The sequence below is a fragment of the Ipomoea nil genome, unplaced genomic scaffold, assembly GCF_001879475.1.
Source record: "Ipomoea nil cultivar Tokyo-kokei standard unplaced genomic scaffold, Asagao_1.1 scaffold1993, whole genome shotgun sequence".
NCBI classification, from domain to species: Eukaryota; Viridiplantae; Streptophyta; class Magnoliopsida; order Solanales; family Convolvulaceae; genus Ipomoea; species Ipomoea nil.
In genome coordinates, this window is record NW_017618421.1 from 2,747,822 (window position 1) to 2,774,563 (window position 26,742).

Below are 26,742 nucleotides of genomic sequence, written 5' to 3' on the forward strand. Positions count from 1 at the left end.
ATCTCTCACTTTAATCTGTTGCATTCTTGTGATGTAAACAATATAATTTTTCACGGGATAAAGTTAGAAATTGTACCCTTTTCTTTTCTTTCAACCTCATCCAAGTTTTCCTCAACAGAGATTGTGTGATTAGGTGCCCTCAACCAATCTTGTGCGTAGGCTTCCACAATTTTAGGTGTTAAGAAACACCTTAAGGCATCTAATACCCTACCACTAATACTAAATGCACTCTTAGAGCAACTGTGGATATGGATACAACTAGTAGATCCCTTACCATTTTTGTGAAAATAGGAAATATCTCACTATTCACCTTCCACCGCCTAAGCACATCAAATTCAGCAGTTTCTTCCTCTTCAACTATATTTGCACTCAATTAAGTATGCAGTTCAGTCTACTTACTGCTTCCACCACCACACTCCATTTTCTGTTATTTAGCTGGCCTTTCAACCAAGACAAAGTTTTTCGAACTGTAGTTTCAGAATGGACATATTTTTCTTCAAATTGCGAAATAAGAGGATGAAGACCGCACAAAGGTGACAATGTAGGTAGCTGCATAGTTATTAAACAGCTCATCCAATGCACCTTGAACCTTTGCAAAGTAAGATTTGCTTTTTCTTCAACATACAACAGGGCAAATTGGTGAGGCATATTCTCAATCTTGTCATTGGGATCCAAAATATTGACATAAAATATCAAGAAACTCATTTTTTCTTGATCCCTTCAAAATATTTCAAACTTTAGTTTCATTTGAGACCCCCTTACCTAAAAAAAAAAAAAAAAATAGAACATAGAATCATAGACACGAAAAACTCATAGACATATTCACTCATAAATCTTTGAAAATTATACACAGAAAAATCATAAACAGATTACCTTTACATAGCTATATTCCCTACTAATGTTTTTAAAGTCAAAATACAATCTATATGTAATACAAAACGTGTAATATAAATCAGAAGGGCATTAACCATTTGGTCCATTAATGATTTTTTCTATTATTATATTTCATGTCAATTTGTATTTTTCTTATGTGTAATTGTTTTATATACGAAACTGAAAATTTATATGTTCTATTTTATATTTATTTTCGTAGATTTGATGAACTGTAGTTGTCATTTGAAAATTGAAGGAATTTAATGAAATTAGTAAATTTAAATTCAGAAAATTATATATCTGACGGGTTTTTAAAAAATTACACGAGTTGGGTGTCCAAATATTACCCGTGAACTAGTACTCTCCCGAAGTTTAATGATTTACGTGATCGAATTTACTCAATAATAAATATTTCTACAATTAGAATTAAATGAATTAGATATGCTAGGAATTAATCCCTATGCCTTTCCCATGCAAAGCAAGCACTCTACCGTTTGAGCTACATCCCCTACTATTATACAAAATACAATTTATATAACACACTATTATCATAGCCAGGTTTCAATCTTAGGACCTGTGGGTTATGGGCCCACCACGCTTCCGCTGCGCCACTCTGATTTTGCTTTGGTGCAACACGAATAAAGATATATCTTGTACTTTAATTTTTCTACAACTTGGTTTTTGCCAGACCTTATTTAGTGAGGTTTAAACAAGGCAAGAGTATGATGTAGTTATGTTTCGGGGGAGTATTGTAAATAAACATATGTGGACATTACATACTAGAGAAATTATAATAATATCTCTCACTTTAATCTGTTGCATTCTTGTGATGTAAACAATATAATTTTTCACGGGATAAAGTTAGAAATTGTACCCTTTTCTTTTCTTTCAACCTCATCCAAGTTTTCCTCAACAGAGATTGTGTGATTAGGTGCCCTCAACCAATCTTGTGCGTAGGCTTCCACAATTTTAGGTGTTAAGAAACACCTTAAGGCATCTAATACCCTACCACTAATACTAAATGCACTCTTAGAGCAACTGTGGATATGGATACAACTAGTAGATCCCTTACCATTTTTGTGAAAATAGGAAATATCTCACTATTCACCTTCCACCGCCTAAGCCACATCAAATTCAGCAGTTTCTTCCTCTTCAACTATATTTGCACTCAATTAAGTATGCAGTTCAGTCTACTTACTGCTTCCACCACCACACTCCATTTTCTGTTATTTAGCTGGCCTTTCAACCAAGACAAAGTTTTTCGAACTGTAGTTTCAGAATGGACATATTTTTCTTCAAATTGCGAAATAAGAGGATGAAGACCGCACAAAGGTGACAATGTAGGTAGCTGCATAGTTATTAAACAGCTCATCCAATGCACCTTGAACCTTTGCAAAGTAAGATTTGCTTTTCTTCAACATACAACAGGGGCAAATTGGTGAGGCATATTCTCAATCTTGTCATTGGGATCCAAAATATTGACATAAAATATCAAGAAACTCATTTTTTCTTGATCCCTTCAAAATATTTCAAACTTTAGTTTCATTTGAGACCCCCTTACCTAAAAAAAAAAAAAAATAGAACATAGAATCATAGACACGAAAAACTCATAGACATATTCACTCATAAATCTTTGAAAATTATACACAGAAAAATCATAAACAGATTACCTTTACATAGCTATATTCCCTACTAATGTTTTTATAGTCAAAATACAATCTATATGTAATACAAAACGTGTAATATAAATCAGAAGGGCATTAACCATTTGGTCCATTAATGATTTTTTCTATTATTATATTTCATGTCAATTTGTATTTTTCTTATGTGTAATTGTTTTATATACGAAACTGAAAATTTATATGTTCTATTTTATATTTATTTTCGTAGATTTGATGAACTGTAGTTGTCATTTGAAAATTGAAGGGAATTTAATGAAATTAGTAAATTTAAATTCAGAAAATTATATATCTGACGGGTTTTTAAAAAATTACACGAGTTGGGTGTCCAAATATTACCCGTGAACTAGTACTCTCCCGAAGTTTAATGATTTACGTGATCGAATTTACTCAATAATAAATATTTCTACAATTAGAATTAAATGAATTAGATATGCTAGGAATTAATCCCTATGCCTTTCCCATGCAAAGCAAGCACTCTACCGTTTGAGCTACATCCCCTACTATTATACAAAATACAATTTATATATAAATCACGAAAACTATTTCAAAAAATGTCGACACACTATTATCAGAGCCAGGTTTCGATCCTGGGACCTGTGGGTTATGAGCCCACCACGCTTCCGCTGCGCCACTCTGATTTTGCTTTGGTGCAACACGAATAAAGATATATCTTGTACTTTATTTTTCCTACAACTTGGTTTTCGCCAGAGCTTATTTAGTGAGGTTTAAACAAGGCAAGAGTATGATGTAGTTATGTTTCGAGGGAGTATTGTAAATAAACATATGTGGACATTACGTACTAGATAAATTATAATAATATCTTCACTTTACTCTGTTGCATTCTTGTGATGTAAACAATATAATTTTTCACGGATAAAGTTAAAAATTGTACCCTTTTCTTTTCTTTCAACCTCATCCAAGTTTTCCTCAACAGAGATTGTTGATTAGGTGCCCTCAACCAATCTTGTGCGTAGGCTTCCACAATTTTAGGTGTTAAGAAACACCTTAAGGCATCTAATACCCTACCACTAGTACTAAATGCACTCTTAGAGCAACTTGGATATGGATACAACTAGTTCCCTTACCATTTTTGTGAGAATAGGAAATATCTCACTATTCACCTTCCACCGCCTAAGCACATCAAATTCAGCAGTTTCTTCCTCTTCCACTATATTTGCACTCAATTAAGTATGCAGTTCAGTCTACTTATGCTTCCACCACCACTCTCATTTTCTGTTATTTATGGCCTTTCAACCAAGACAAAGTTTTTCGAACTGTAGTTTCAGAATGGACATATTTTGATTCAAATTGCAAATAAGGGGATGAAGACCGCACAGAGGTTGTAGGTAGCTGCATAGTCATTAAACAGCTCATCCAATGCACCTTGAACCTTTGCAAAGTTTTGCTTTTTCTTCAACATTTGGTGAGGCATATTCTCAATCTTATCATTGGGATCCAGACATAAAATATCAAGAAACTCATTTTTTCTTGAAAAATTTTTCAAACTTTAGTTTCATTTGTTACCTAAAAAAAAAATAGAACATAGAATCATAGACACGAAAAACTCATAGACATATTCACTCATAAATCTTTGAAAATTATACACAAAAAATCATAAACAGTTTACCTTTACATAGCTATAACTAATGTTTTTATAGTCAAAATACAATCTATATGTAATACAAAACGTGTAATATAAATCAGAAGGGCATTAACCATTTGGTCCATTAAAGATTTTTTCTATTATTATATTTGATGTCAATTTGTATTTTTCTTATGTGTAATTGTTTTATATACGAAACTGAAAATTTATATGTTCTATTTTATATTTATTTCGTAGATTTGATGAACTGTAGTTGTCATTTGAAACTTGAAGGAATTTAATGAAATTAGTAAATTTAAATTCAGAAAATTATATATCTGACGTGAGTTGGGTGTCCAAATATTACTGAGTACTCTCCCGAAGTTTAATGATTTACGTGATCGAATTTACTCAATAATAAATATTTCTACAATTAGAATTAAACGAATTAGATATGCTAGGAATTAATCCCTATGCCTTTCCCATGCAAAGCAAGCACTCTACCATTTGAGCTACATCCCCTACTATTATACAAAATACAATTTATATATAAATCAGGAAAACTATTTCAAAAAATGTCGACACACTATTATCAGAGCCAAGTTTCGATCCTGGGACCTGTGGGTTATGAGCCCACCACGCTTCCGCTGCGCCACTCTGATTTTGCTTTGGTGCAACACGAATAAAGATATATCTTGTACTTTCATTTTTCCACAACTTGGTTTTCGCCAGAGCTTATTTAGTGAGGTTTAAACAAGGCAAGAGTATGATGTAGTTATGTTTCGAGGGAGTATTGTAAATAAACATATGTGGACATTACGTACTAGATAAATTATAATAATATCTTTCACTTTACTCTGTTGCATTCTTGTGATGTAAACAATATAATTTTTCACGGGATAAAGTTAAAAATTGTACCCTTTTCTTTTCTTTCAACCTCATCCAAGTTATCCTGAACAGAGATTGTTTGATTAGGTGCCCTCAACCAATCTTGTGCGTAGGCTTCCACAATTTTAGGTGTTAAGAAACACCTTAAGGCATCTAATACCCTACCACTAGTACTAAATGCACTCTTAGAGCAACTATGGATATGGATACAACTAGTACATCCCTTACCATTTTTGTGAGAATAGGAAATATCTCACTATTCACCTTCCACCGCCTAAGCACATCAAATTCAGCAGTTTCTTCCTCTTCCACTATATTTGCACTCAATTAAGTATGCAGTTCAGTCTACTTATTGCTTCCACCACCACTCTCCATTTTCTGTTATTTAGTTGGCCTTTCAACCAAGACAAAGTTTTTCGAACTGTAGTTTCAGAATGGACATATTTTGATTCAAATTGCAAATTAAGGGGATGAAGACCACACAGAGGTGACAATGTAGGTAGCTACATAGTCATTAAACAGCTCATCCAATGCACCTTGAACCTTTGCAAAGTTAGATTTGCTTTTTCTTCAACATACAACAGGGAAAATTGGTGAGGCATATTCTCAATCTTATCATTGGGATCCAAAATATTGACATAAAATATCAAGAAACTCATTTTTTCTTGATCCCTCAAAATTTTTCAAACTTTAGTTTCATTTGAGACCCCCTTACCTAAAAAAATAAAAATAGAACATAGAATCATAGACACCAAAAACTCATAGACATATTCACTCATAAATCTTTGAAAATTATACACAAAAAAATCATAAACAGTTTACCTTTACATAGCTATATCCCCTACTAATGTTTTTATAGTCTAAATACAATCTATGTGTAATACAAAACGTGTAATATAAATCAGAAGGGCATTAACCATTTGGTCCATTAAAGATTTTTTCTATTATTATATTTGATGTCAATTTGTATTTTTCTTATGTGTAATTGTTTTATATACGAAACTGAAAATTTATATGTTCTATTTTATATTTATTTCGTAGATTTGATGACTGTAGTTGTCATTTGAAACTTGAAGGAATTTAATGAAATTAGTAAATTTAAATTCAGAAAATTATATATCTGACGGGTTTTTTAAAAAATTACACGAGTTGGGTGTCCAAATATTACCCCGTGAACTAATACTCTCCCCGAAGTTCAATGATTTACTTGATCGAATTTACTCAATAATAAATATTGCTACTATTAGAATTAAACGAATTAGATATGCTAGGAATTAATCCCTATGCCTTTCCCATGCAAAGCAAGCACTTTACCATTTGAGCTACATCCCCTACTATTATACAAAATACAATTTATATATAAATCAGGAAAACTTTTTCAAAAATGTTAACACACTATTATCAAGCCAAGTTTCGATCTGGAGACCTATGGGTTATGAGCCCACCACGCTTCCGCTGCGCCACTCTGATTTTGCTTTGGTGCAACACGAATAAAGATATATCTTGTACTTTAATTTTTCCACAACTTGGTTTTCGCCAGAGCTTTTTAGTGAGGTTTAAACAAGGCAAGAGTATGATGTAGTTATGTTTCTATTGTAAATAAACATATGTGGACATTACGTACTAGAGAAATTATAATAATATCACTTTACTCTGTTGCATTCTTGTGATGTAAACAATATAATTTTTCACGGGATAAAGTTAGCCCTTTTCTTTTCTTTCAACCTCATCCAAGTTTTCCTGAACAGAGATTGTTGATTAGGTGCCCTCAACCAATCTTGTGCGTAGGCTTCCACAATTTTAGGTGTTAAGAAACACCTTAAGGCATCTAATACCCTACCACTAGTACTAAATGCACTCTTAGAGCAACTATGGATATGGATACAACTAGTACATCCCTTACCATTTTTGTGAGAATAGGAAATATCTCACTATTCACCTTCCACCGCCTAAGCACATCAAATTCAGCAGTTTCTTCCTCTTCCACTATATTTGCACTCAATTAAGTATGCAGTTCAGTCTACTTATTGCTTCCACCACCACTCTCATTTTCTGTTATTTAGTGGCCTTTCAACCAAGACAAAGTTTTTCGAACTGTAGTTTCAGAATGGACATATTTTGATTCAAATTGCAAATAAGGGATGAAGACCACACAGAGGTGACAATGTAGGTAGCTGCATAGTCATTAAACAGCTCATCCAATGCACCTTGAACCTTTGCAAAGTAAGATTTGCTTTTTCTTCAACATACAACAGGGAAATTGGTGAGGCATATTCTCAATCTTATCATTGGGATCCAAAATATTGACATAAAATATCAAGAAACTCATTTTTTCTTGATAAATTTTTCAAACTTTAGTTTCATTTGAGACCCCCTTACCTAAAAAAAAAAAAATAGAACATAGAATCATAGACACGAAAAACTCATAGACATATTCACTCATAAATCTTTGAAAATTATACACAAAAAATCATAAACAGTTTACCTTTACATAGCTATATCCCCTACTAATGTTTTTATAGTCAAAATACAATCTATGTGTAATACAAAACGTGTAATATAAATCAGAAGGGCATTAACCATTTGGTCCATTAAAGATTTTTTCTATTATTCTATTTGATGTCAATTTGTATTTTTCTTATGTGTAATTGTTTTATATACGAAACTGAAAATTTATATGTTCTATTTTATATTTATTTTCGTAGATTTGATGAACTGTAGTTGTCATTTGAAACTTGAAGGAATTTAATGAAATTAGTAAATTTAAATTCAGAAAATTATATATCTGACGGGTTTTTAAAAAATTACACGAGTTGGGTGTCCAAATATTACCCGTGAACTAATACTCTCCCGAAGTTCAATGATTTACGTATCGAATTTACTCAATAATAAATATCTACAATTAGAATTAAACGAATTAGATATGCTAGGAATTAATCCCTATGCCTTTCCCATGCAAAGCAAGCACTCCACCATTTGAGCTACATCCCTACTATTATACAAAATACAATTTATATATAAATCAAGTTTTCAAAAATGTTAACACACTATTATCAGCGCCAGTTTCGATCTTGACCTATGGGTTATGAGCCCACCACGCTTCCGCTGCGCCACTCTGATTTTGCTTTGGTGCAATCTCACAAAAGATATATCAATACTTTAATGATATGGAAAGCTTTCTTTGAATTTTGTATGCTCTGTTTAGCTCTGTCACTTTAAAGCTCTTGCATTCTCTGTTCTTCTTCTTTCCTTCCTCAGCTTCAATCTTCATCTATTTATAGCTGGTAATGAGAATCCGTCCGTTGGAAAGAAACGGTCTCATTTTCGAATTTTGCTTAGCTGTATAGCCTTTTGTCAGAAGATAAGATAACGTTGCAGATCTTTCAGATATTTCAAATTGAGCTTGAGGTTTAAGCAAAAATGGCGTCCCATGAATCTCCATCTGGTGTAGATCACGCCTCTTGGGATTTTTATCTTCAAAATATATTCTCCAATATAATCCCTTACTAGTTAGACTAGTATTTTTGCTCCTGCAACTTCTTCTAATTTCTTCCTCTGTTTTTCGTGTATCTGGGTCTTTATACTGCTTCCAGACTTCATCTCTTTGACTTAAATCTCTATTTCATCCCTTTCTATTTTTCACCTGATCTTGCGTAAGAATGAAGACTTTCAGAGTTGTATGTTGGTTCTGCATTCATTAAAACATCTCATTCCGCACCTTGAAATCCTTGCCAAAGTCGTTTGCTTTTTTTCAACATACAAAGGGATAGATTTGATAGCTTCACACGTATTTCTTCTCAAATTTCATTATCATTGGATATCTTCAATTTCCTCAACTAATTGTAAATAAAATATGAAAAATCTCAATTTTTCCTAACAATTGATAATGCCATAACCTCTCAAACAAAGTTTTTAATTTTATTTCCATTTCAAGTCCTTGCATCCTTGACCCCCGTTACAACTATTCAAAAATTAAAAAAAAATTAGACTTAGATCATTTTTAGTCGAATCAGCCAAAATCATAGACATCGAGGAATATACCTTCACTCCCATGTCAGCTTTCAATATATCCTTGATATGTTCTCTCATCTTGCAGATATCATTCTTGAACTTCTCACATTCAAATTTCTTAGTCACATTCCCAGCCATGTAGTGTCCAAAGGCCTCTTTAATGTTGGTGCCCGGAAGAGCTTCCTACCAAATTATGCATTCTTCAAAGCTTCTTTGGAATCCCAGACTTTCACCATTATTCTTGGTATAGTCTCTGAGCTCATACCACATTTCGGTTTGCTTCCTTTTTGCTTCTTCTTCTTTATTCTTGTCCGAAATCCATTGAGCTTGATCAGCTTTTGGCCATCTTTTCACCATAGCCGGCACATTTTCGGATGTCCAGACTTTCTGCGGTGTTAAGGTTCCTTTTGAGCATTCGAACCAATCTCGAGTTTCGGCCACTTTTGATGAACTTGATCCAAGACTCGGATTTGCAAATTGAGCGAAACCAACTTGGGATTGTTGACCACGTCCTCGTCCACGGCCTTTCGTAGGTGCGGCGGTCTGAGCTGGTTGTTGTGACTGATTTCCAATGATGAATTCATGTTGTTGTAAAGCCAGATGATTGAGAATTTCTTCCCCCCTTATGGCATTATCAATCAAAAAGCCAAGGGATTTGGAATCTTGTTCTTGATTGGCTTTAACAATCTTAACTCCATCATGTGTTTTCAGAGAAACATCCTGCAAAACAGACAATTTATTAGCCATGGAGGATAATTCCACCTCAAGGTGATTTATCCTTGTTTCTTGATCTTGTATGGCTTTGATTTGTCTCAAGTGTCTTTCACTGTTGATTTTCTATGTGGCTTCTCGTTCCTTCTTCATCAGCTGGATGATCTCCAATAAACCTTCAGTGAGATCTCCTTTCAAATGTCGTTCGGCTCTTTCAATTTTTGTCTGCAAAGTGTTTTGATACTCCAACAACTCCTTCAAATTTGTTCGTGTGTTCTCAAAATGTTGTAGAGAGAGATGTCCTTGCTCGGTGAGAGTACTTCCAATTTTCTGACACACCATATCATTTGATTCAGTGACCTGGTCCGGAATCTTCACTGTGCATGTTCGAGCTTGAGGACGAGTACGTTGCATTGAAGAACCTTGTGTAGTCCACAGGTGGACGGATGCGGGGATTCACCGGTGGAGGAGCAGATGGCAGAACGAGTTCTGGTGGTACTGGTGGTAGGTCAGGTTCTGCGGCCGGTGGTGCATCAAACTGAACTGGTGGTGCAAGAGGTTCATGAGAAATTCCTTCAAAGCCCGGTGGTGGCAACACTAGTCCGAATGTCAGCTGCTTCAGATAGTGGATGTACTCGGTGTTGCTCATGTTCATGATTTCCTGGTAGATGTCCGGTTGCACAACAGGTGAAAATTTCAGAAAAGGTCCTTCAGATTCTTTTGACTTCTGTGGTTCGGCTAAGCCTTGACACGGTGGTGGCAAGCTTTTCTCAGCATCTCCTTCTTCAGCATAGATAAACCCTGGTTCTCTTGGTGGTGAAACAGGTGTATATTGTTCAGGGCCTTTCTCTTCAGATACGACCAGAGGGTCGTTTGCAGTATCTCCAACCAGATGTCCTCTAGCCTCAGCCCTTCTGGCTCGCAACTTTTGGAGTCGTACTTGATTCCAGATTCTCTTTGATGTTCTCCTTTCTTCATTGTTCTTCTCCTTTGACACCATTGTTTTCCTGCAAAAGAAAAAAAATAGACTACCTGCACGGTTTTTGGATTGCCGGTATATATAGACTGAGAATCGTCTGAGATCTTCAGGGATTATGGTCGACAGTTGGGTTCTGAACAGGTATGATTGACATCCATTAAATTTGGATGAATTTCTATTGGTTGAGGAGGACGGTGCTAGGAGGAGATTAGACAAGTAACTACTAGTGTTTAAGAGAGGATTTTATCAGATTTGAGGCATGGGTGACGATCGCGTTGAGGGAGAGAGGGTGTCGATTAGGATTAATGAAGGGATCTGATTTTGTGAGAGAAGGTGAGATTTTTGTGGGATTTAATTTATGGGTGGAAGTTTAAGAGGTATAGATTTAAAAGGTGAAGAGTTTTAATGGGATTGGGTTTTATGGGGTAGAGGTTTAAGGGGTGGAGGTTTTAAATCCAATCTGATATCTTCATTCATCATCTCAAAAATATATAAACGTTAGATGTATCATTTATAAAAATATAATCACATAAATATAATCACACACAAATTACATATAATCATACACTAATATTTCGGGTAACTCACACAAAATTTTGAAACATATATGAATATTAAAAGAAATTAAATCACATTCATATATAAACATGCATACATACGGTAAACTCCTAATCACAATAGACATAGATTTAGGAAATTAGACAAATTTCAATTAAACACCAAAATTAAACATACATATATACGGTAGATTCTAAAACACATTTTTAGTCAAAAATATTTAGAAACTAACAAATTATTTTAGATACCAATTAACATAAACTAATTAAAAACATTTAGTAATTAAATCATAACAACACAAATAGGCACGGCATTTTTAACATAAACAAATAAGTCATAAAACACGTATTATGCCATGACTACAATTAAAAACACATAGATATGCGATTAAAACAAATAAACACAAATTTTCGAAAATGAATTGCATGGCACATATTTTCACGTTAAATTTTACATGCAATTTTATAAGTAGATACTAAACACATTGAACTAAATTATTCATGCAATTTTCGAACAAATATATAAACGTATATATTAAATAAAAATTGTATGAGCACAAGTATCAATTTAAATCATGAGATAAAGTCCAGTGATACTTAGCTCATTTCAAGCATTCCCAACTCATGCCTTAAGGTAGAAAATCTCGTTTCGCATAAAGGCTTCGTGAGAATATCTGCAACTTGGTTCTCCGTAGGGATATACTCGATTTTTAGATCTTTCTTTTCAACATGATCCCTTATGAAATGATGTCGTATGTCGATATGTTTGGTTCTTGAGTGAAGCACTGGATTGTGGGTGATAGCGATTGCACTTGTATTGTCACAAAATATGCTAACATCGTCGCAATTCACTCCATAATCCTTCAATTGTTGCTTCATCCACAGAATTTGAGCACAACAAATTCCTGCAGCAATGTATTCGGCCTCGGCGGTACTAGTTGCGATGGAATTTTGCTTTTTGCTAAACCAAGAAACAAGCCTTCCTCCCAAGAATTGACACGTTCAGGAGGTGATTTTTCTGTCTATTTTACAACCTGCAAAATCCGCATCTGAAAAACCAGTTAGCGTAAAATCTGTACCTTTAGGATACCACAATCCAACATTGATTGTGCCCTTCAAGTATCTTATGATTTTCTTTGTTGTGGTGAGGTGGCTTTCTTTTGGATTTGCTTGGAATCTTGCACACACTCCCACAGCATAAGAAATGTCCGGTCTGCTTGCAGTGAGGTATAGTAGTGAACCAATCATTCCTCTATACTTCGTTTGTTCGACATCTTTTCCATCTTCGTCTTTGTCTAGCCTTATTGATGTACTCATAGGAATTTTGATTGATGATTTTCCATCAAGGCCAAACTTCTTTATCAAGTCACGGGTGTACTTTGCTTGATTGATGAATATTCCTTCCTTCAATTGTTTGACTTGTAAGCCCAAGAAATAATTCAATTCACCTATCATGCTCATTTCGAATTTATTCTGCATAAGCTTCGAAAATTTCTCACACAAAGAATTGTTAGTGCTTCCAAAAATAATATCATCAACATATATTTGCACTAATAAAATATGATCACCATCTTGAATTCTAAAGAGCGTTTTGTCAACAAGGCCTTTGGTGAATCCACAGCTTATCAAGAACATTGACAAGGTATCATACCAAGCTCTAGGTCTTGTTTCAACCCATACAATGCCTTTTTAAGTTTGTAGACTTTGTCACCTTTGCCTTTTACCTCAAAACCTGGGGGTTGTTCGACATAAACTTCTTCTTCGAGTAGACCATTCAAGAATGCGCTTTTCACGTCCATTTGATAAACGGTGAAATCTTTGTGTGCGGCATAGGCTAGGAAAATCCTTATAGCTTCGAGTCTGGCTACCGGTGCAAAGGTTTCATCAAAATCTATTCCTTCTTCTTGAGAGTATCCTTTTGCAACGAGCCTTGCTTTATTCCTAACAATCACGCCTTCTTCGTTTGCTTTGTTCTGGAAGACCCATTTAGTTCCTACAACATTGTGGTTCATTGGTCTTGGAACAATTTCCCAAACGTCATTTCTTTTGAATTGATCGAGTTCCTCTTGCATGGCGTCAATCCAACTTGGATCATTTAGAGCTTCGTCCACTTCTTTTGGTTCAATCTAAGATAGATAACATGTGAACAATGCTTCCATGGCAGATGATCTTGTTTTCACGCCATCTCGAACACTTCCGATCACTAAATCTGGTGGGTGATTTTTGAGCCATCTTAAGTCTGGTTCAAAAGGGTGCATGGTGCTGGGTGGATTTACTGGTTGAGAAGAGGTAGCACTGTTTTGAATTTCTGCTTCATTTTCTAGATTTCCAACTTCTCCAGTAATTGCATCCAAGGGTTGATTTGCAATTTCCACTTCAACTGCATCCCTGGGTTGATTTGCAATTTCAATACCAATTGCATCCCGCACTTCATTTCTTACTGGATGAGAGATGGGATTTTCTAGAGAATTAATTTCCAACTCATCCATTCCCTGCAAAATATTTTCTTCACACGTATCATCAGTATCACAAAAATCAATATGACACTTGTTACCATTTTGCTCAATATTTTCGCCATTTTCGTCCAGAGCATCAATATTGACGTGTGATTTTTCATCAAATACCACGTGTATGGATTCTTCAACCACCATTGTTCTTTTGTTCAAAACTCTGAATGCTTTGCTGGTAGTCGAATATCCTAGAAAAATTCCTTCATCTGCACGCTCATCAAAAGCTTTTAGATGCAATTTATCATTAATATGAATAAAGCACTTGCATCCAAAAATATGAAAATAACCAATATTTGGTTTTCTCCCTTTATAAAGCTCATATGGCATCTTCTTATACTGCTTATGGATCATGCTTCGATTTTGCGTGTAACAGGCAGTGTTGATAGCTTCCGCCCAATATCTTTTCGGGAGACCGGCTGCACTAATCATCACTCGTGCGGCTTCTTTAAGCGTCCGGTTTCTTCTTTCGGCAACACCGTTTTGTTGTGGTGTTCTTGCGGCAGATAATTGATGAGAAATTCCATGTGAATTGCAAAAAGCTTGTATAACTCCATTCACGAACTCGGTTCCGCGATCGGTTCGGATTTTTGATATTTGCAATTCTTTCTCATTTTGTAGTTGCTTCAACAGTTTCGGCAACACTTGTTCAACTTCATTTTTCTTCTTGAGAAACACGGTCCAAGTGTACCTGGAAAAATCATCAACAACAACAAGAGTATATTTCTTACCACTTACACTTATTGGATCAACCGGTCCAAATAAGTCCATGTGTAGCAAGCTTAGCGGTCTTGATGTTGATTCGTGCGTCTTAGACTTGAATGATGATTTGATTTGCTTTCCGCGTTGGCATGCATCACACACTTGGTCCTTCTTGAAGATGATACTTGGTAATCCTTCAACTAGATTTTTCTTTGCAAGCTGATTGATGGTCTTGAAGTTTAAATGGTTGAGCTTTTTGTGCCATTCCCAATTTGCTTCATTCGAATTTCTGGCCATTAAGCATACTGAATCTTTGCTTGTGCTCCAATCAACAACATACATATTCTTTCGCCTTTTTCCAGTGAGCACAACTTCATTTGAGAGCTCATTTTTTATTAGGCAATTATCTTTGGAAAATTCCACAAGATAGCCTTTATCACAAAATTGACTAGTGCTCAACAAATTGAATTTTAGGCCTTCAACAAATGAAACATCTTCGATCTTCAAACCATTTCTTTCAATTGTACCAACTCCTTTTATAGTTCCATAATTTTGATTTCCTCCAAAAATCACTTTTGGTCCATCGATTTTCTTGAAATTCACTAGACAAGATTTATTTCTAGTCATGTGGCATGAGCAACCACTGTCGATGTACCAAACATCCTACAAAAAAGATTAGTTGGTTTTAGGTACCCATACTTGCTTGGGTCCTTTGCTGTTAGTAATTTTTGGTAACCAAACCCACCTTGATCCTATTGAATTAAGATAAGGCGGTTTGTAACCATTTGAAACACAATAATCATAATTGACTTTTGAAAACATTTTTGGCGCCGGGTTTTGAAAAACATCTTTATATCTAGGCACCTGGGAAGAGGATTGTTGCTTTGGTCTATAAGAAGCATTTAAACAAGATTTACACAACCAATCCTTTTGAGTGGAATAAAATCTTCCATCTCTATTTCTAGAAAAGCTTCCCTCTTTTCTAAAAATTCTTTTTGCACTTGACTCTCTGGCATATCTTTGCTTGAAGAATTTTTGAGCGTCTTCTTGATGTTTCGTAGGTCTAGAACTATATGGTAGGTATCCATGTAGGGCTTTGGTGTCGTGATTTGTGCTATGTGTTTAACTTTGTGCTTCGTTGAACCAAGAGGTGTCTTGTGTGTTCCTCGGAACTATCTTGAGTTTCCCCGTTGATAAGCATGCTAGTTTGTTGTCTTAATGCTAGTGTGTGTGTTGTTTGTACCTTCCGTTTGGTTGATGATAACTTGTGTTATCCATCGTTGTTGTCGTTGGGTTGTGACCCGTTCCTTGATTGAGTATGTTTCATACCTTCATTGTAATCCGTTGTTTGACTCTCGTGTGAGTGGTGGCGCGTGTGTGGCTCTACCTGGATTGCACGATTAGTGGTATGGGACACTAGTCACCAAGGTATTGCAGCGGTCCTCGTGGTGGCCGTGACATGATTATGGAGTTGTGGCCTGAGTGATGGGTCCACGTGATTGGGGGATAACATGTGTTATCCGGGCATGTGTTGCCGTGATTGGTGGTGGTTCGTTGATGGTTATAGGTGGGGGACGACGGTCCCGGCGGAATAAGGTTGGACTTGGCTGTACAGGGGATCCTGGAGGTAATTGTTGGAAAGAAGGTACAAGGTTGGGGGTAGCCAAAAGGTTGGAACAGGGCATAAGGAAGGCATACCAAACTCACGATGGGTGATGTTGCGATGGCTTTTAAAGCCGGCGTTGTGTGATCTTCTCACGTGACGTGTGTAGTCACGGAGGCTTGTGGTGTTTTGGCATGTGTTGCCGTTGGGTGAGTCTTTATCCTTGTGTGTGGTTAACCTTTGTGGTTGGGATGTGTTCCCGGTGTTATCCTTCTGAGTGGTGAGTCTTGTGTTGTCCTTTGATCTTGGCTTTTGACTTATATATATGTATTCCGTTTCGAAAATGGTTTTTATATCTTATATCTACCTATTTATGATACTTAACGGTATTGGTGGGTTACCAGCATTATTCGCTAACCGGGCGTCGTCCCAATGTTTATCTTTGTATCTTTCAGGTGGTGTTTAGACGAGAGCGATGTCTAGAGCCTGGTAGCTTAGCACCGTTGTGTTTTTGTGGCCTGTGCACCAATGTCTATTGGGATAGTATTATACACTTGCAGATTGTTGCCTTAGCATTACCTAGTGTGGTATACGTGGCATAACACCCCTTTTTGGATTTCTTTTATCCAGTTTCTGTTTATCTTCCGCTGTGCTAGTTTTGTTGTTAATCTGCTTGTGTTAGGGCTTCAATTGGGCCTTGTGTTTTAGGGGGGTGTTACAGTTAATAAATGTTATAGTATATAGTTTAATATTTCTTTATTTGTGTGGTTTAGATTTAATTGACCTGAGCTCTCTATTAGATAGGAGAGTTTCACGTCAAGTTATCTTTTATCTCTGATGTGATCTCATTCAGTTGTAACTGTTCAAATAATTCAACTCTCATTTGGTATCAGATAGGATTACGATCCTTTTCTCTCTCCACCCCAAAACACCACCGTCCGATCACCATGTCATCGCACTCTTCCGAGCGTACAGTAACCGCCGGTGGCTCCCCATCGCCGGCGACCGGCAACTCCCTCTCCGGCGCACACCACCACGTCTACATGAAGCTCAACAGCCGCAATTTCCTCTTCTAGCGAACTCAGCTCGTCCCCTTCCTCCGGGGGCAGGATCTACTGGGATACGTAGACGGCTCGACGCCGTGTCCTCCACCGAAAATCACCGCTGTCTCCTCCGGCGAGTCGGGCTCCGGTGCGACGACAACCGCGGCAGTCGTTCCCAACCCCGCGTACAAGGCCTGGGTCTTGCAGGACCAGTCCATCTTATCCATGCTGATCTCCTCCATGTCCGATGAAGTGCTTCACCTAGCAGTCGGACCGGAGACAGCTGTGGCGGTTTGGCAGTCGATCACCTCCTCGCTTGGATCCTCCACCGAAGCTCGCTGTCTCAGCCTCTTAGGCCAATTCCAGACGTTGAGACAAGGAAATCAATCGACGGCCGAGTACCTAGGACATGCCGAAGTTCTCGTGGAAGCATTGGCGCAAGCCGGACGGCCTCTATCATCCACCGACCAGAACCTATATGTTCTACGGGGTTTGCGTCAAGACCTGAGGGTGTTGGCTCCTTCACTTACCGCCACCAACAGTGTTGTCTCTCTCCCGCAACTGGTCGATTTTTTAACGGTGCATGAGTTCATCATATCCGATGATTATTCGACCGTAGGTGACGGCGGCAGTGGCCATCCGACGGCCTTATACGTGGGGCGTGGTCGCGGATCCAGTGGTGATGGCGAAAGAAGCTCCGGCTCGGGCCAGCAGTGGCGAGGTGGACGAAATGGTAACGGCCGGAACAACTGGGGCAGAGGTGGCCGGAATGGTCGTGGTGTTCCACGATGCCAGATTTGTCGTGCTCAAGGCCACACGGCGGTGTACTGCTATAAGCGGTATACAACACAGCCGCCGGCAGAAGCTCATGTTGCCACCGCCGGCGAGCTTCCGGCGACCCCCTCGGCTACATCGGCGGACGGATGGTATCTCGACACCGGCGCCACCTCACACGCCACGCCGGACGCAAGCATGATGTCCCGGTCGGATGAGTACAACGGGCCCGATGTGCTACGGGTCGGGAACGGCGCAGGTTTGACTATCTCACGTGTCGGTCATGCATCGATCTCGTCCGTGTCAAAGTGTTTAAATTTGTCCAATGTGTTACATGTTCCGCGTCTATCGGTCCCTTTACTTTCCGTACAAAAATTTACAAAAGAAAACAGTGTTTACTTTGAGTTTCATAATGACTGTTTTGTTGTGAAAGATTCCAAAACCAGGGACATTCTGCTTAAGGGACCAACTTCCGAGGGATTATACAAGCTTCCGTTGTCAAACACTCAGTTTGCGTTCGTCAGTTCCCGGGCCACACAAGACGTTAGGCACCGAAGGCTAGGTCACCCGCATGGGGTCGTTCAGCAACAAATTTTTAAAGATTGTCCAGTTTCATCAAATAAGTCAAAATCCGCGGAGTCGTGCACGGCTTGTCACCTCGGCAAGTCGTCCCGTTTTAAATTAGATAGAGTTCATAAATCTAGTACAAATGTTTTAGATTTAATTTTCACTTATGTATGAGGCCCGGCTCCGGTAGTCTCTTCTAGTGGTAATCTCTACTTTTTACTGTTTGTAGACGATTACTCCCGGTTCTATTGGTTTTATCCGTTACGGCTAAAATCTGATGTTTATAAAACTTTTGAACTGTTTCGGGTGTTGGTAGAGCGACAATTCTCGCGCTCTATCAAATGTGTCCAATTGGATTTAGGGGGTGAGTACAGAAAATTACAAACAATGTTTCAAACACTGCGTATCCATCATCGGCAGTCATGTGCCTACACACATGAACAAAACGGGCGAGTTGAGCGCCGTAATAGGCATATTGTCGAAACGGGTCTTGCTCTACTTGTTGAAGGCTTAGTACGACTTGAGTATTGGGACTTTGCCTTCGAAACTGCCACGTGTCTAATAAATTATCTTCCTACACCAGTATTAAACTTTGACAGCCCCTACTCTCGCCTACACAAAGTGTCTCCTCCATACACGTTTCTTCGAATATTCGGGTGCCAGTGTTATCCCTACCTAAGGCCATATAATCAGCATAAGGTGGAATATCGCTCAGCACCCAGCGTCTTCCTTGGCTACCCCCCGTCTTTTAGGGGATATAGGTGCATAGACCATTCAACTGGGAAGGTTTATATCTGTCGTCACGTCCGGTTTGACGAGACGGTGTTCCCATTTGCAATTAGAACACCCATCCCGTCTACACCGCCTGCCTCTCTGCCGTGGGCATCTGGGCCCATAGTCCCACGACTTGACCTGATGGCCCCACCAACCAGCATCATCCCGATACCAGAGCCTGAACCCGTTCCCTTAGCACGTGAACCCATGCCTCAAGCTGTCACGGCACCACCTCGTGCTAAGACAAAACGGCGTCGTACCGAGCCTCAAGACCGTGGTCATGTGATGCGCCTTCGTCATCAGACTCGGGGCACAGATGAGCAATTTCAGGCTTTACACGTCACAACTGATCCTACGTGTTATTCCCAGGCTGTAGGCCATCCACAGTGGCGATAAGCCATGGACCAGGAGTTCAATGCGCTTCTTCACAACAGCACTTGGCGTTTGGTTGCTCCAGAACCCCACATGAACATTATTGGCTGCAAATGGGTGTTCCGCACCAAACGCACAGCTGATGGTTCAGTTGAGCGCTATAAAGCCCGTCTGGTAGCCAAAGGGTTCAACCAGGTAGCAGGCGAGGATTTCTTCGACACCTACAGCCCGGTGGTTAAGCCGACCACTGTACGGCTGCTCTTTTCACTTTCTGTTTCATCCAACTGGACAATGCGCTAGTTAGACGTGCATAATGCCTTCCTAAATGGGCACTTAGCCGAGACTGTGTACATGAAGCAGCCGCCTGGTTACGAAGATCCAGCACACCCGGATCACGTATGCCATCTGCAGCGCTCACTATATGGTTTGAAGCAGGCCCCACGGGCTTAATTCAAAAGGCTACATGATTTCTTACTCCTTGCAGGGTTTGCCTCGTCGAAAACAGATGTCTCTTTGTTTCATTACACGTCAGGCGCGTCTCGGGTGTTTTTGCTAGTCTACGTTGATGACATCATCATGATGGGGAATGATGCACTGTTAATCAATACCTTACTACAGCGTCTAGCATCTACCTTTAAAATCCGAGACTTGGTCAAACCGGACTTCTTTTTGGGAATCAAGACCATATCTATAGATAGTGGGTTCATTCTCTCTCAACGGCGGTACATGACAGACCTACTGAACCGTGCTGGGATGCTTGACTGCAAATCCCTCACCATACCGGCATCAGTCACAACATCAGCCGTCTCAACAGCAACTTCTTATGACAACCCAACACACTACCGGCGTATTGTTGGGACACTGCAGTACTTAACGATCACACGCCCGGATTTGTCCTACGCTGTGAATCGCCTGTGTCAGTTTATGCATTCACCGACAGATGAGCATTGGGGCATGGCAAAACGGGTGTTACGCTACATAAAAGGCACTATCAGTTATGGCTTGCGTATTACTTCATCAACGTCAACAGCCATACATGCTTTCTCAGACTCTGACTATGCAGGTTGCCCGATTGACAGGAAGAGCACCAGTGGATATGCAGTGTTTCTTGGTTCTAACCTAATATCTTGGTTATCCAGAAAGCAACAAACGGTAGCTCGATCATCTACAGAAGCTTAGTACAAAGCCCTTGCTGATGTTTCTGCGGAGGTTACTTGGGTTGTGTCACAACTTCGTGAACTAGGACTTCACTCTTCCGAGCCAGCTACTCTTTGGTGTGACAACCTTGGGGCAACTTATCTATGTGCCAATCCTGTGTTTCATGCAAGGACCAAACACGTCGAGATTGATTATCACATTGTCCGGGATAAGGTTTCCTCTGGAGACTTCATCGTCAACTTTGTCTCTACGAAGGACCAGCTTGCAGATATCTTTACTAAACCACTCACGGGACCCAGGATCACGCTTCTTCACGACAAGCTCAATGTCATCTCGCACCACCCTTGAGCTTGAGGGGGTGTGTTAATAAATGTTATAGTATATAGTTTTATATTTCTTTATTTGTGTGGTTTAGATTTAATTGACCTGAGTCTCTATTAGATAGAAGAGTTTCACGTCAAGTTATCTTTTATCTCTGATTTATTCTCATTCAGTTTTAACTGTTCAGATAATTCAACTCTCATTCTCACTTTACTCTGTTGCATTCTTGTGATGTAAACAATATAATTTTTCACGGGATAAAGTTAGAAATTGTACCCTTTTCTTTTCTTTCAACCTCATCCAAGTTTTCCTCAACAGAGATTGTGTGATTAGGTGCCCTCAACCAATCTTGTGCGTAGGCTTCCACAATTTTAGGTGTTAAGAAACACCTTAAGGCATCTAATACCCTACCACTAGTACTAAATGCACTCTTAGAGCAACTGTGGATATGGATACAACTAGTAGATCCCTTACCATTTTTGTGAGAATAGGAAATATCTCACTATTCACCTTCCACCGCCTAAGCACATCAAATTCAGCAGTTTCTTCCTCTTCCACTATATTTGCACTTAAGTAATTATGCAGTTCAGTCTACTTACTCCTTCCACCACCACTCTCCATTTTCTGTTATTTAGCTGGCCTTTCAACCAAGACAATGTTTTTCGAACTGTAGTTTCAAAATGGACTTATTTTGAATCAAATTGCGAAATAAGGGGATGAAGACCGCACAGAGGTGAAACTGTAGGTAGCTGCATAGTCATTAAACAGCTCATCCAATGCACCTTGAACCTTTGCAAAGTAAGATTTGCTTTTTCTTCAACATACAACAAGGCAAATTAGTGAGGCATATTCTCAATCTTATCATTGGGATCCAAAATATTGACATAAAATATCAAGAAACTCATTTTTTCTGGATCCCTCCAAAATTTTTCAAACTTTAGTTTCATTTGAGACCCCCTTACCTAAAAAAAAAAAGAAAAAAAAATAATAATAATAATAATAATAAATAGAACATAGAATCATAGACACGAAAAAATCATAGACATATTCACTCATAAATCTTTGAAAATTATACACAGAAAAATCATAAACAGTTTACCTTTACATAGCTAACTCCCCTACTAATGTTTTTATAGTCAAAATACAATCTATATGTAATACAAAACGTGTAATATAAATCAGAAGGGCATTAACCATTTGGTCAATTAAAGATTTTTTCTATTATTCTATTTGATGTCAATTTGTATTTTTCTTATGTGTAATTGTTTTATATACGAAACTGAAAATTTATATGTTCTATTTTATATTTATGTTTGTAGATTTGATGAACTGTAGCTGTCATTTGAAACTTGAAGGAATTAAATGAAATTAGTAAATTTAAATTCAGAAAATTATATATCTGGCGGGTTATTAAAAAATTACACTAGTAGGGTGTCCAAATATTACCCGTGAACTAGAACTCTCGTGAAGTTTAATCATTTACGTGATCGAATTTATTCAATAATAAATCTTTCTACTATTAGAATTAAACGAATTAGATATGCTAGGAATTAATCCCTATGCCTTTCACATGCAAAGAAAGCACTCTAACATTTGAGCTACATCCCCTACTATTATACAAAATACAATTTATATATAAATTAGGAAAAGTATTTCAAAAAATGTAACAAGAATAAAGATATATCTTGTACTATAATTTTTCCACAACTAGGTTTTCGCCGAAGCTTATTTAGTGAGGTTTAAACAAGGCATGAGTATGATGAAGCTATGTTTCGGGGGAGTGTTGTAAATAAACATATGTGGACATTACGTACTAGAGAAATTATAATAATATCTCTCACTTTACTCTATTGCATTCTTGTGATGTAAACAATATAATTTTTCACGGGATAAAGTTAGAAATTGTACCCTTTTCTAATCTTTCAACCTCATCCAAGTTTTCCTCAAAAGAGATTTTGTGATTAGGTGCACTCAACCAATCTTGTGCATAGACTGGGCTTCCACAATTATAGGTGTTAAGTAATACCTAATGGCATCTAATACCCTACCACTAGTACTAAATGCACTCTTTGAGACAACTGTGGATATGGATACAACTAGTAGATCCCTAACCATTTTTGTGAGAATATGAAATATCTCACTATTCACCTTCCACCGCCTAAGCACATCAAATTCTGCAATTTCTTCCTCTTCCACTATATTTGCACTCAAATAAGTATGCAGTTCAATCTACTTACAGCTTCCACCACCACTCTCCATTTTTTGTTATTTAGCTGGCCTTTCAACCAAGACAAAGTTTTTCGAACTGTAGCTTCAGAATGGACATGTTTTGATTCAAATTGCAAAATAAGGGGATGCAGACCGCACAGAGGTGACACTGTAGGTAGCTGCATAGTCATTAAACAGCTCATCCAATGCACCTTGAACCTTTGCAAAGTAAGATTTGCTTTTTCTTCAACATACAACCGGACAAATTGGTGATGCATATTCTCAATCTTTTCATTGGGATCCAAAATATTGACATTAAATATCAAGAAACTCATTTTTTCTTGATCCCTCCAAAATTTTACAAACTTTAGTTTCATTAGAGACCCCCTTGCCTAAAAAAAAAATGTAACATAGAATCATAGACACCTAAAAATCATAGACATATTAACTCATAAATCTTTGAAAATTATACACAGAAAAATAATAAACAGTTTACCTTTACATAGCTATATCCACTTAGGGGTGTAAACGAGCCGAGCCGAGCTCGAGCTTGGGTAGGCTCGAGCTCGAGCTCGTTCATGGAGGCTCGGCTCGAGTTCAAGCTCGAGCTCAAGAACTGATGCTCGAGCTTGAGCTCGGTAATTTTCGGGCTGCTCGAGCTCGCTTCGAGTAGCTCGATTGTTTGAGTTCGAACTCGAGCTCGATCTTGAGCTCGAGTTCGAGCTCGATTTTGACATTGAATTTGACATATTTAATACTTTTGAGTTAAAATTCGAACTACTTTGTTTTATCCATACATAAATAATAGAAATCTTTTAGGGATTTTGAGTTTAAAATTTTAATTTCTAATTGTTATTTTTAAATATTATTATTATATTATATTATATTATGTGTTATATATATTATATATTATATGGCTCGCGAGCGGCTCGACGAACCACGAGCCTAGAATTTCTAAGCTCGGCTCGAGCTCGATTACTAAATGAGCCGCTCGAGCTCGGCTCGAGCTCGATTTTGACCGAGCTCGAGCCGAGCTTTGACCGAGCAGCTCGCAAACGACTCGCGATCTGCTCGGCTCATTTACACCCCTATATCCACTACTAATGTTTTTATAGTCAAAATACAATCTATATGTAATACAAAACGTGTAATATAAATCAGAAGGGCATTAACCATTTGGTCCATTAAAGATTTTTTCTATTATTCTATTTGATGTCAATTTGTATTTTTCTTATGTGTAATTGTTTTATATACAAAATTGAAAATTTATATGTTCTATTTTATATTTATGTTTGTAGAATTGATGTACTGTAGTTGTCATTAGAAACTTGAAGGAATTAAATGAAATTAGTAAATTTAAATTCAGTAAATTATATATCTGACGGGTTTTTAAAAAATTACACGAGTTGGGTGTCCAAATATTACCCGTGAACTAGTACTCTCTCGATGTTTAATAATTTACATGATCGAATTTACTCAATAATAAATCTTTCTACTATTAAAATTAAACGTTAAACGTATTAGATATGCAAGGAATTAATCCGTATGCCTTTCACATGCAAAGAAAGGAAAAGTATTTCAAAAATGTCAACACACTATTATTAGAGCCAGGTTTCGATCTTGGGACCTGTGGGTTATGGGCCCACCACGCTTCCACTGCGCCACTCTGATTTTGCTTTGGTGCAACACGAATAAAGATATATCTTGTACTTTAATTTTTCCACAACTAGGTTTTCGTTGGAGCTTATTTAGTGAGGTTTAAGCAAGGCATGAGTATGATGTAGTTATGTTTCGGGGGAGTGTTGTAAATAAACATATGTGGACATTACGTACTAGAGAAATTATAATAATATCTCTCACTTTACTCTGTTTCATTCTTGTGATGTAAACAATATAATTTTTCACGGGATAAAGTTATAAATTATACCATTTTCTAATCTTTCATGCTCATCCAAGTTTTCGTCAACAGAGATTGTGTGATTAGGTGCCCTCAACCAATCTTGTGCATAGATTGGGCCTCCACAATTTTAGGTGTTAAGAAACACCTAAAGGTATCTAATACCCCACCACTAGTACTGAATGCACTCTTAGAGGCAACTGTGGATATGGATACAACTAGCAGATCCCTTACCATTTTTGTGAGAATAGGAAATATCTCACTATTCACCTTCCACTGCCTAAGCACGTCAAATTCTGCAGGTTCTTCTGTAACACCCCCCAAACAAGGCCCAAATAAAAGCCCTAACACATGCAGATTAAACAACAAAACTAGCACAGCAGAAGATAAAACGAGAACTGGATAAAAGAAATCCAACGGGGTGTAACGCCACGTCTACCAAACACGGTAAACGCTACGGCAAACAATCTGCAAGTGTATACATCTATCCCAAAACATCAGTCTAACTACATTGGTGCACAGGCCACAAAAACAACGATAAAGGTGCTAAGCTACCAGGCACTAGACATCGGCTCGTCTAAACATCACCTAAAAGATACAAAGATAAACATTGGGACGACGCCCGGTCAGCGATAATGCTGGTAACCCACCAATACTGTTAAGTATCATATATAGATTGATATAAGCCATAAAACCATTTTCGAAATGGAATACAAAAGTATATAAGTCAAAAGTCAAGATCAACCGTCAACACAAGACTCATCACTCTCAAAGATAACACGGGAACACATCCCAAACCACAAAGGTTAACCACAACACAAAGGAATAAGACTCACCCATGGCAACACATGCCCTTGTGACTACACACGTCACAAGAAAGAGGACTCAAAACAACGGCTACACAAGCCCTCGTGACATCACCCATCACGAGTTGATATGCCTTCCTTATGCCCTGTTCCAACCTTATGACTACCCCCAACCTTGTACCTTCATGCCAACCATTACCTCCAGGACCCCTGTACTTCTTAGTCCAACCTTTTCCCTCCTGGGACCGTCGTCCCCCACCAACAAACCACCAACAAGACCACCAATTCATAGTACACAAGGTACCGTACACGACGAAATACATGCCCGGATAACACATGTTATCCCCCAATCACGTGAACCTTACTCGAAGGAACACATCTCCATAATCACATCACGGCCACCACGGGGACCGCTGCAATACCTTGGTGACTAGCGTCCCATACCACTAATCGTGCAATCCAGGTAAAGCCACACACGCACCACCATTCACACGAGTCAATCAACGGATTATAACGAAGGTATGAAACCATACTCAATCAAGGAACGGGTCACAACCCAACGACAACAACGATGAATAACGCAAGTTATCATCCACCAAACGGAAGGTACAAAGAACACACACACGCTAGCATTAAGACAATAAACTAGCATGCTTAACAACGGAGAAACTCAAGATAGTTCCGAGGAACACACAAGACACCTCTCTGTCCAACGAGACACAATGTT

At 38.0% G+C, this 26,742-nt stretch overlaps 1 long non-coding RNA gene and 3 other non-coding genes across 4 annotated transcripts; 1 reads left to right on the plus strand and 3 right to left on the minus strand.

Moving 5' to 3' along the window:
- Positions 1-3,121: 3,121 nt before the first annotated feature.
- Positions 3,122-3,193, minus strand: TRNAM-CAU. The gene has a single exon. It is a non-coding gene; the product is annotated as a tRNA-Met (tRNA).
- Positions 3,194-4,727: 1,534 nt separating this feature from the next.
- Positions 4,728-4,799, minus strand: TRNAM-CAU. The gene has a single exon. It is a non-coding gene; the product is annotated as a tRNA-Met (tRNA).
- LOC109147405 lies at positions 4,728-25,237 on the plus strand. Its single transcript, XR_002048648.1, has 3 exons — positions 4,728-4,808; positions 8,536-8,543; positions 25,227-25,237. It is a non-coding gene; the product is annotated as an uncharacterized LOC109147405 (long non-coding RNA).
- TRNAM-CAU lies at positions 24,912-24,983 on the minus strand. The gene has a single exon. It is a non-coding gene; the product is annotated as a tRNA-Met (tRNA).
- Positions 25,238-26,742: the final 1,505 nt, after the last annotated feature.